Genomic DNA, 11057 nt, shown 5'->3' on the forward strand with positions numbered 1-11057 from the left:
AAAAGGGAGACCCTTTTTGGGGCAGCCCCCTGCCCCAATCATATGCACACACACACAACTGGAGATTGCTGTCTAGTTTATATTCTACTTAGGGAAGATATCTAAACAAAGACCATTTAGGTGTTCCCCTCCTAGGCTGGCCTCTCTAAGCCAGAGGCTGTACTGGGTCTCTTCTGTTCACCCCATCAAGACGTGAGCATTCCTCTTCAATGATGCAGGACACTGGCCTCAGAACATAATGCGCACTGGGTTTGTGAACCTAGATATGACTATTTTTCCTACAGCAGCTGCACTGCCCAGCTTTTTGGTGTTCTTTGCAGTTGCACTTCTGGACACACTTAGGGCAACCATTGGGACAGCACTGGCAGCAGCCTGAGAAAGGAGAAAAATAATAAGATGAGAGCCCGAATTTAGGGATCCTTCGAGTCCCCCTGGTCCCTGACCTTGCCAACAAAGGACTGCCTATGTATCCAAGCGTGTACTGATGCCATGGGGTAGAAGGGAATTGGCATCTAGAATTGTAAAGTTCCCAGAGACCTTAGAAATCAGTTAGTTCAACTCCTTCATTTTACAGTTGAGGAAACTGAGGCTCAAAAGTGAAGTGATTTGGGGCCCAAGGTCACCCAGGTAGTAAATGGCAGAGGCAGGGATTTAAATCCAGGGTTCTTTCCATTCTACTGAGTTTTTGCTTATTATCTTTGACTTTTGTTCCTAAACCTCTCTCCTCTACCAAAAGTAGAATGAAGCAGTTTGGTAAGATGACTAGAGGAGAAAGAGCTTTTTGCCTTTCATTCTGAAGCTACACAGAACCTCCCCATGACTCCAGACATTATCTGGGGACCTTAATTTCCTCCTCTATAAAATGAAGAGACTAGATGACCTCTAGTCCCTTCCACCCAAAGGTATGCTGGTAAATGTTTAACAACAGGCTCTTCAAGAAGAGTATGCAGTAGCACACATTTTCCAATTTAATCTGCATTATTAGCAAGTCTAGACAATCAATAAAACAATACATTAAACCCTGATTTGTAACCTTTGAGGATTTCAGAGATATAAATGCTCACACTGACAATTTAAACTTGTAAACCAGTTTGAGCTGGCTTCAAAACACCCTTGCTTCCTGTTTTAATACTATATGGTCCTTTGAAGAAAGGAAATAAGCATTTATTAGGCACCATTATGTACCAAGTAATGTGCTAAGAGCTTTATACATATTATCTCATTTGCTCTTCACAGCAACCTTGAGAGATAGGTTATTATTATTATCATTATCATCTTCATCAGGTGGTGGTGGGTCTTTTGTAGTTTTATTATTAGTTTTTAGATTTTATAGCTGAGGAAACTGAGGCAGACAGAGGTTAAGTGACTTGCTCCAGATCACAGCTGATAAGTGTCTGAGGCAAAATTTGAACTCAGGTCTTCCTGATTCTAGGCCCAGCACTCTAGCCATTATGCAACCTGGATGAGGATCTGGATGGAAAGCAGAAAAATATAATTTAAATTCCTTCATGTTTAGGAATTCAATTCATTGAGTCATATGCCTTGACAAATCTCTGGAATTTTCCTCTGCCTCATTACATACCCCACCCCCGGGCATAATTATAAAGTGTTGAAGACCAAGGAGTTGGTCTTCAGAAGATACCTGTCCTCTAGGTTATCCACCTCCCTTGACCTGCCCTTGCCAGCCTTCTCATGATGCCAGGAGCCCCAGTCACTCTAGAGGGGATATGTGGCTTTAATTTTCACTGAGGCCTCAAACCTCTAGGGATATTTGCCTTTAAAATGAGGACATTCCTCCAAAGGAATGAATAATAGGGGAATTTCAGGCATCTGAAGGGAGATTGTTTTTGGAGGCTGGAGGTGGGGAGATTTTCCAGGGTTTCTCAAATCATACTCTGTGAGCGGACATCTACTCTGCTCACAGATAAGGCTTGTCCTGCTAACTTTCTCGCTGGCCAGGACATCTAGTTATCCAGGGGAAAGGGAATCACTCACCATTTTTGCTTGGTTTGCGCTTATTGTTGGAAATGCCCCCCACTGTTGTGTTTTTATAAGCAGAACACTGACCTAGGTAGAGAATTGAAATTGAGCTGAGCACATTGTAATGAAACATTCAGTCAAATTGATTCCTCCAAAAGTCCAACTCACTTATCCCATCCCTTCCTGCATCCTCCCCCAAAGTAGCCTCATCTCCTTTTTATTTCTTTCTCAAAAATAGCCTTTGGTTAGCTCAACAAATTCTGCATTTCAGTAAGCTGTGTCCACAGCACAGGTGTATATAGACATTTGGTATTAGTTGGGGCCAGAGAGAGTAAAGGGACATAGAAATGTGTAACAATAGGAGACCTTTGACTCTGCTTCTCTCTGCCAGTGTCATTGGCTTGCCAGCCAAGGCAGTTTTAATTGGTGGCTATCCCTCTGCTGGCTGACTTGATGTTGACTGATGGGTCAACTGACCATTGGCAAGGATACTGAAAGCATGTTGTCCCCTCCACTGACGCAAGATACATAGAAAGATTCCAGGCAACATTTTAAGGACACAGTGTTTGCTAAGTTTATGGAAATACTGAAGATAGACGAGTGATACTCAGACTTTTGTCCAGTGTCTCCTTGTCAGTAACTGGGTCAGGGGTGAGCTTGCTGCCTTAAGGTCATATTGTTAGGTATTAAACCGAAATCTACCTCTACACCTTCTATGCCCCATTTCTAATTCTGCTCTTTTAGACCAAGCAGAATCCAAAGATTTGGATCCTCAGCTAATCCAACTGGCTTGTTTTACAGATAAGGAAATGGACTTGGGTGGAGGAAGACTAGGAGCTAAGGACTTAATATATTGTAGTTCTCCAGGGAGACTTTACATTTAAGAAGAGGACCTCTAGGCTCTGATCATGCCCCTGGTCCATTGACTTTGGAGGAAAAGAGAAAAAAGTAACAGAGGCCAGTTTTCTATGAGATAGCCAAGAAGAGGGGACTGAGGCAAGGATCTTGACTCACTTACCAGAACCACAATTGCAGAATTTAGGATCCATAGACACCAGCCAGACTCTGTGGAAGTATGAATGCTCTCAGCCTTTATCTACCCTCAGGTACCATGTACTGTTCAAAGTAGAGAAGGAAGCCATATGAGTATACAATCTTCCTCACCCCCTAATTGGGAGAAAGAGATAGTCCCACAAGGCTGGCCAGGCAATATCAAATTTCTGTCCTAGTTTGCTTCCCCAGTTTCTCCCATCCTAGGCTGCTATGAGAGATCATGAAATAACAAAGTACAAAAATGTATTGAAAGATCTCAAATTATGGGAGACTCACTACCATCCAAGGCAGCAGATTCTACTTTTAGATAACATCAATTGTTATAAAGTTTTCCTTCTTATCATGATAAAATCTGGACCTATCTATTGGCCAAATAAGAGATCACCCATGGAAAGTCAAGTCGAATCAAGTCAACAAGTTAGCAAGCATTTATTAAGCACCTGCTGTGTACCAGGCATTGTGCTAAGTAATGGGGATACAAAGAAAGGCAAAAAAAAAAAAGTAGTCTCTATCCTCAAGGAACTCACAGTCTAATGAGTGTTATAAGGTACACTGGAGAGGATCTCCACCCAAGAATCTCTCTTCAACTAACTTGTCATATAGTACAGGAGAAAGAGGTCTAGAAGGGAATCAGGAGACCTGCATTCCTGAATGCACTTTACTACTAACTCACTGTGTTCACTAATACTTCCCCTTTCTAGATTTCCCTTTTTTCCCCTTTGTAAAATGGAAGCCCTAGACTAGGTGGTCTCTAAGGGTGTTTCCAGTTCTGAAATGTTTATGTTTTTATCTTTGATGGCTGAAAGACCCCTAATAGAGAAGCCTCCCCTTGAAGGATGATATGGATGTTCGCATCTGCTTTCTACTTGGTCCTTCAAGAATCATAGAATCTTAGGATCTCAGAGTTGGCAGGCACCTGAGGGGCCATCGAGTCCAACCTGTGCATGCACTTGAGCAGAAATCCCCCTCTGTATCATCCCAGAAAAGGGGTGATCAGGTTCTATGAGAAATTCCCTCCTTTCTGAAGCAACCCCATTCCACTTTTGGGTCTCTCTAATTGTTAGGCTGTCTTTTCCCATGCCAAATTCCAATTTGCCTCTGCAAATTTCACCCTGTTTTTGTTCTTAGTTTGGTTCTCTGGAGTCAAACAGTCCTGTTCCTTGTGACAAATACATCAAAATAGCGATGTTGGTCTACCCTCCCCTCCATCCCATTTTCTTTTTTCCAGGCTGAACAGCAGCCCCTCATATAGCATGAATTCAAGGGTCTCCACTACCTTAACTGCCCTCTTCTGGACATTCACCAGTTTATCAGTGTCCTCCCTCAAACTAGGCACCCAGGACACACTGCTCCAGATGTAGTCTGATTAGATTAGGGGACAGTAGAAAGGCCATCTTTATAATCTTGGACACCGTGCCTCTCATACTGCAGCCTAAGAATGCATTAGTTTCCTCGGCTTCTTATCACATCATTGGCTCATTTGAAGTTAATAATCCTTGTCCCCGGGGCCAAACTGAATCAGTCTAATCCCTCTGCCTGCCGTGCCCTTCCCCCCAAACAGCTACCTATTAACACTGTCCTCATTCAATGTCCAAGTCATTCAGGGCTAAGTATTTAACTCTTCAGGCTTCTTCAAAAGATAGGACTGTTAACACCTCAGTATAGAATCTCAGCTTTGGAGAAAACTTCAGAGGTCATACAATCCAACCCCCACCTGAGCAGGCATCTTCTTCTTCTTCCTTTTTTTGGGGAATATTTGAAGTTTGCAGTTAATTTAATTTAATTTAATTTCTTTCTTTATTTGTTTGTTTGTTTGTTTACTTATTTATTTATCCATTCATTCATTTGTTTGTTTATTCATTGATATATTTATCTATTTATTTATTTTTTTGTTTGCTCATTTATTTATTTGTTTAGCTATCTATCTATTTATTTATTTATCTCAATTAAATGTAGAAATATTTTTTGAGTTCCAAATTTTTCTCACACCCTCTCGTCCCTCCCTCTTCCAAAAGCCTGTAAGCAATTTGATAGAGGTTACACATTACAATCATGTTAAACATATTTCCACATTGATCAGAAGAACAAAAGAAAACAGAATTAAGTGACTTGCCCAGGGTCGCACAGCTAGGAAGTGTCTGAGGTCACATTTGAATTCAGGAAAATGATTCTTCTTGGCTACAGGCCCAGTGTGCTCTACAGGGCCAAGTGTAAACCCCCAAAACGCACCTCCACAAAAAAAGGTACCTGCCTGGGGGTTGGTTTAGGACCCCAGCAACTCCAAATTAGGATAAACCCTCCCCTGTACCTCCCTAAAGTGGAGATTATTATAATGAGACTGATAATCAATTTATCCATACTATAAATATAACTATATTTTCTTTCCTAACTCGAGAGATACCTTTCCACTATTCTGGTGCTCTCCCTGTGGTCACTCACAGTATTGCAATAAAACTTGGGAAATTGAGTCACTGAATCTTGTAATTCTTTTGGGATGGCTCACAATCAATTTGACCCTAATTCCATCCCACATCAGCTGCCTAAGAGACAACGTGAGGGATTTGGGAGGCTAACAATGGACTCTTTTTAATATGACTTCTTATAAATCCATATTTTTAAGATTCTGCAATATTTCACTCTCCATGATCTGTGAGGCTTTATTTTGAGATAAGTTAAATTCCCAAGCATTACAATGAAGTCTGAAAGCCCAGATACTGACAGAAAATAGAGAGAAATCTTTAAGGTTTGTTCTCAAGATTGCCTCACTTAAACTGGTCTCTAAATTCATTCATTTCTGGATGGCTTGGTTACTAATTGTCTCATCTGACAGGGAACTTTTGTTGAGTAAACCTAATTATTTTAGTCAATTAAAATAAATTATCTTAGGCCTTTCTCTTTCAAACCCATATACAAAGTTTTCTAGGGCTGGGTTTTTTCAATCAAAAAAAGTTTACCTCTAGGGAAAGATAATTTTGGGGGAGAGATTATTCAAAGCCATAAGAAAATCCAGAAAGTACTCTGAAATAATCTAAAAGGGTTTGAGGACTGCCCCAGGCTTAACTACTTCCAAGAAATTTTCTACTTCCCTCTTCCTGGTTCTTCTGATTAATCAATCAGATAAAAATATAATACTGGTAGCTATTATAACAGACACAGTAAACATAAGGCAGACTCAGAGTAAATCAAAATAAAACTGTTTTTCTCTTTACTAGAAAAAATAATCTCTAACTAGCAATTATTACCTCAATTTGGAGTGGCGAAAATGTGAGCCAGGAGAACAGAACTCCTTTCTCATCTCTGTAACAGACTTGGTTCCTTGGGCAAATCTTTTTTTTTTTAATTTCATTCTGTAAATTGATGGCGTTCATAAAATTAAAATTATGAGAGGCCTCCAAACCAGGGAGATTTGGGTTCAAGTCCTATACCTGACATGTACATCTGTAATCTCCAGCAAATCACTTAACCTCTCAATGCTCAAGGCAAGTCTCAATGCTCTCAACAAGAATATCAATTGCAGAAAATTGGTAGAGGGAGTTGGAAATTCCCCAACTGAGGCAACTGGGTTGCTGGGTGGATAGAGCCAGGAAGACCTGAGTTTCACTCTAGTCTAAAACATTTACTAGCTATGTAACCCTGGATAAGTCACTTAAATGCCTCAATTTCTTCAGCTATCAAATGGGGATAATAAAACACTTACCTTGAAAGGTTTTTGTGAAGGTCAAATGAGATAATATTTTTAAAGCACTTAGCATAGTGCTTGGCACAGAGTAGGTACTATATAAATTCTTATTCCCTTCCCTTCCCTTGCCTTCCCTCTATATCAGTGAACAGTCCCTGGTCCTATCAGAATATTATAGATTCCAAGCTGGAAGGGACAAGGTCCAAACCCCTAATTTTATAGCTAAAGAAATTGAAGGTCAGAGAGTTAAGGGACTTGGCCAAAGTCACACAAAGAATAAATGCTAAAAACCAGCATTTAAATCCAAGTCTTTTGATTTTAAATCCAGCATTCCTTCTACTGTACCAAGGACTAGACTAAATTAGCAGGGGCCTTCATTAGCAGAGTATTTATTACACTGACACAGTCTCTTTGATTACAAACCTATTTCATGTTCTTCCTGCAGTACCATATTGCATCCATTGTATGCACCAAACCTATTTGTAGAAATTTGGAAATATCTTCCTCTTCATTCCATGCCAAAGGTGGCTGCTTTGTCTCTACCAGATTAGATGCAGACATCCTTCATTACTTATAGCCTCTTGGAATAACAGAGAGCCTCTGGGACAAGTCTCAACCATGTCAGTCTTGAAGACGGTGATGTGCTATGAGTTTATCCATAGCCTAAAGGTAGTTCTGGGACCCTGGACTCTCCTTAGGACCATAACTAGTTTAGTACTTTAAGCACCTGGTTACACAGCATTGAAATTTATAGGATGCAAACATATAACACATTAATTAATTAAGCACCTTGGGTCTCCTTAGAAACTAATTTTCCTCCCCATTCAACTGCATTTGTTTTAATTACATCCTGTAATAAATACATTTACTTCAAGAATTACAAAGTTGGGGTAGCTAGGTGGTGCAGTGGATAAAGCACTGGCCCTGGATTCAGGCAGACCTGAGTTCAAATCCGGCCTCAGACACTTGACACTTACTAGCTGTGTGACCCTGGGCAAGTCACTTAACTCTCATTGCCCACCCCCACCCCCAAAAGAATTAGAAAATTGAGTTGAGGACATATTTTATGTTGTTTGCCTCCAGTGTCAAAATTACTAGTTATAGCTTTGCCCTTATCCCACATGCAGATCTTTCTCCCCAAGAGAATATATTACTTGGGTAAAGGAGATTTTCAGATAACGGGGCAGGTTTGTTGTCACCCCAAGAAGCAAAGGATTAACCTGGGCCAATCTTCAACGTGGACCAAGTACCACATTCAAATTTACGTACCATCAAAACAAAGTATCCATTGGTGCTTCTGCTATGAGATGTTGAAGACCCAACTCTTACCTGCCCTTGGGTTCTAGTGTTTGAACTTGAGTGTTCTGAAGATAGCTGTTTCCTAGCTCTAGAGTTCTAAGCCCTAGTGTTCTAAGTTCTAATGCTTTGAGTATCAGTGCTCAGTTGCATTTACTTTGTAGTTCTTGTCAGGCATCCAACGAAACCCACTGATGATCGTCACAAAGCTCTAGCCACAAAGATGCATCTCCCCTCTCTCCTCACACCTATAATCTTGTAAATGTGCATATTGTTAAATGAAACTAGACAGGGACTCATTCTGCTTTCTTCCTTCTGGTCTTGCCTGTCCAAGTCATTACAAAGGGTCCAAGTATGGAATAAAACTATCCAAAATTCCTATGACTTCATACATCTGGTACTGGGAAAAGAATTAAGGATTGGAAAAGGGAAATGATGATGAAAGGGCTGTCTAAAGATGGTGCAGATGAAAGGGCACTGGATTTGGAGTCAGAGGGCCTGGATTTAAATTCTGACTGACACAAAAACACTGGGTAACCTTTCCTTTTTCTGAGCCTGTTTCCTCGTCTATAAAACGACAATATTTTCCTGTAAAATGGGTGCACTTGTTGCCTTCCAGGGAAGATTAAATGAGATCAGGCATGTAAAATACTTTACAAACAATTAAGGAATATTCAGATGTATTCTAGTATCATTTTAAGAGTTCTTTGACCAACAAGAGAAAAAAACTTCATCCAAGTAGCTTCTAGGCAGTCAGGGTTGATTAGGTGTTTCTTATCAGTTTTCTAGACCTGGAGCTCCCTCTACAGCCAGTGAAAGAGAGCTTCCTGCCCAGGTCCCTGGAATTTCATAGGCTCCATCCAGAGGTCTTTCAAAGTCTTGCATAACTAGCTTGAGAAGGACACACTGATGGCCAGGAAATAAGCCACATCCACCTTGTTGTCCCTTCAACAACTAAAGTACAATTAGGTTTGGGGAAGATCTTGCCAATATCCATGGAAAGAAGAGAAGTGGAAAGAGCACCTGACTGGAAGTCAGAGGACCCTGGGTTCAAATCCTGTCTCTGCTGCTTACCATTATGTAACCATGAACAGTCACTAAATTTCTCTGGGCCTTGTTTTTTCATCTATACAATGAAGAGGTTGGACCAGATGACCTCTGAGGTTCCTTTTGACTCCAAATCTCTGATCCTGGCTTGAACTGAGCTTGGAAGGAAATGAGGAATTGTAAGGGATAGAAGTGAGGGGGTAAGGCTTTGTAGGCATGGAGTACAACCAGGGGAAGGATACAGGGGAGGAGATGGAATATCCTGTGTGAGAAGCAGCAAGCAGGGTGTTTTGTGAAGGGTCCTGAAAACCAGGATGCTCTCAGATTAAACCATGTTGATAAAAGGGAGCCCTTTAAAGGTTTTGAGCAGGGCTGTGATGTTACAGTGACAACTAAGCTGATGGTCTAGTGTCACCAAACTTTATAGGGATATCTACCTCAGCTGGCTTTTTGTGGCCTGTGGTTCCAATTATTTATACCTGCAAAATATTGAAGGACCATTCACTATCCAGAACTCTAGATCACTGACCTGTAAAACCCCTCTCTTAGGAAGAAATATTGGAGAGAAACCTGGAAAGACTTACACGAACTGATGCTGAATGAAGTGAGCAGAACCAGGAGAACATTGTACACAGTAACAGTAACATTGTGTGATGATCAGCTGTGATGGACTTGGCTCTTCTCAGCAATTCCAAAAGACTTATGAAGGAAAATGCTCTCTACATCCAGAAAAAGAACTATGGAGTCTGAATACAGTTCAAAGTATACTATTCTCACTTTATTTGTTGTTGTTATTTTTTTCTTGTTGTTTTTCTCTTTTGTTCTGATTCTTCTTTTACAACATGACTAATATGGAAATATTTATAATGTGATTATATATATATACATATATACACACAAAATCTCTCATATATACAATCACATATATCAAACCATATATATGTATGCATGTATATATATAAAACCACACACACACATATATATATGTATGTATATATATATATATAATTTGAATATATATATATATATATATATATATATATATATATATATATATAATACCTTTATCTGATTGCTTGCCTCTTGAGGAGTGGGGAGGGAAGGGAGAAAGGGAGAAAGGGAGAAAAATTTGAAACTCAAAAAATCTTATAAAAAAATGAATGTTGAAAACAATCTTTACATGTAATTGGAAAATAAAATAAAATACTACAAAAATGGGAAAAATAAATATTCTGGAAAAAAAGAAATATTGAGGAGGTTCTGACACAAATGTACAATGAAGAAGTCATTCATCAAGATATCACTACATCAAACATGCTCCTGAGGCCCCCTGGGAATAAATGAGCCTGGTATTTGGCTTTAGCTTTGTTTTTATCCTTCCAGAAGGTAAAGGTGTGGACCTCGTGTCCTAGAAAAAGACTTCCTCACCTAGAGCCCAACCAAGACACTATGCCAGGTCCTTCTAAAGTGTTACTCTTCGGGCAGCTAGGTGGCACAGTGGATAAAGCACTGGCCCTGGATTCAGGTGGACCTGAGTTCAAATTAGGCCTCAGACACTTGACACTTACTAGCTATGTGACCCTGGGCAAGTCACTTAACCCTCACTGCCCCGCAAAATAAATAAATTAATTAATTGATAAATAAATAAATAAATAAAGTGTCACTCTTCAGCACCCAATAGTCACAATAATAAAAACAATAAAAAACCAATAATAGTAATAATAGTAGCTAATACTTGTATAGTACTTCAAGGTTTTCCAAGCCCCAGATACATTATCTCATTTGATTCTTATAAGAAGCCTGGGAGGAAAGTGCTATTATTATCCTCATTTTACTGTTGAGGAAACTGAGGCTGAGAGAGGTTAGGTGACTTGGCCCAGGGTCAGATAGCTAGTAAACATTTGGGGTAGGATTTGAACTCAAGTCTTCCTGAAGCCAAGTTCAGTGCCATATCCACTTTATCACCTAGATGCGAAGAAGTCAAATTTATGAAAAAATAAAA

The sequence above is a fragment of the Dromiciops gliroides genome, chromosome 2 (assembly GCF_019393635.1).
Source record: "Dromiciops gliroides isolate mDroGli1 chromosome 2, mDroGli1.pri, whole genome shotgun sequence".
NCBI classification, from domain to species: domain Eukaryota; kingdom Metazoa; phylum Chordata; class Mammalia; order Microbiotheria; family Microbiotheriidae; genus Dromiciops; species Dromiciops gliroides.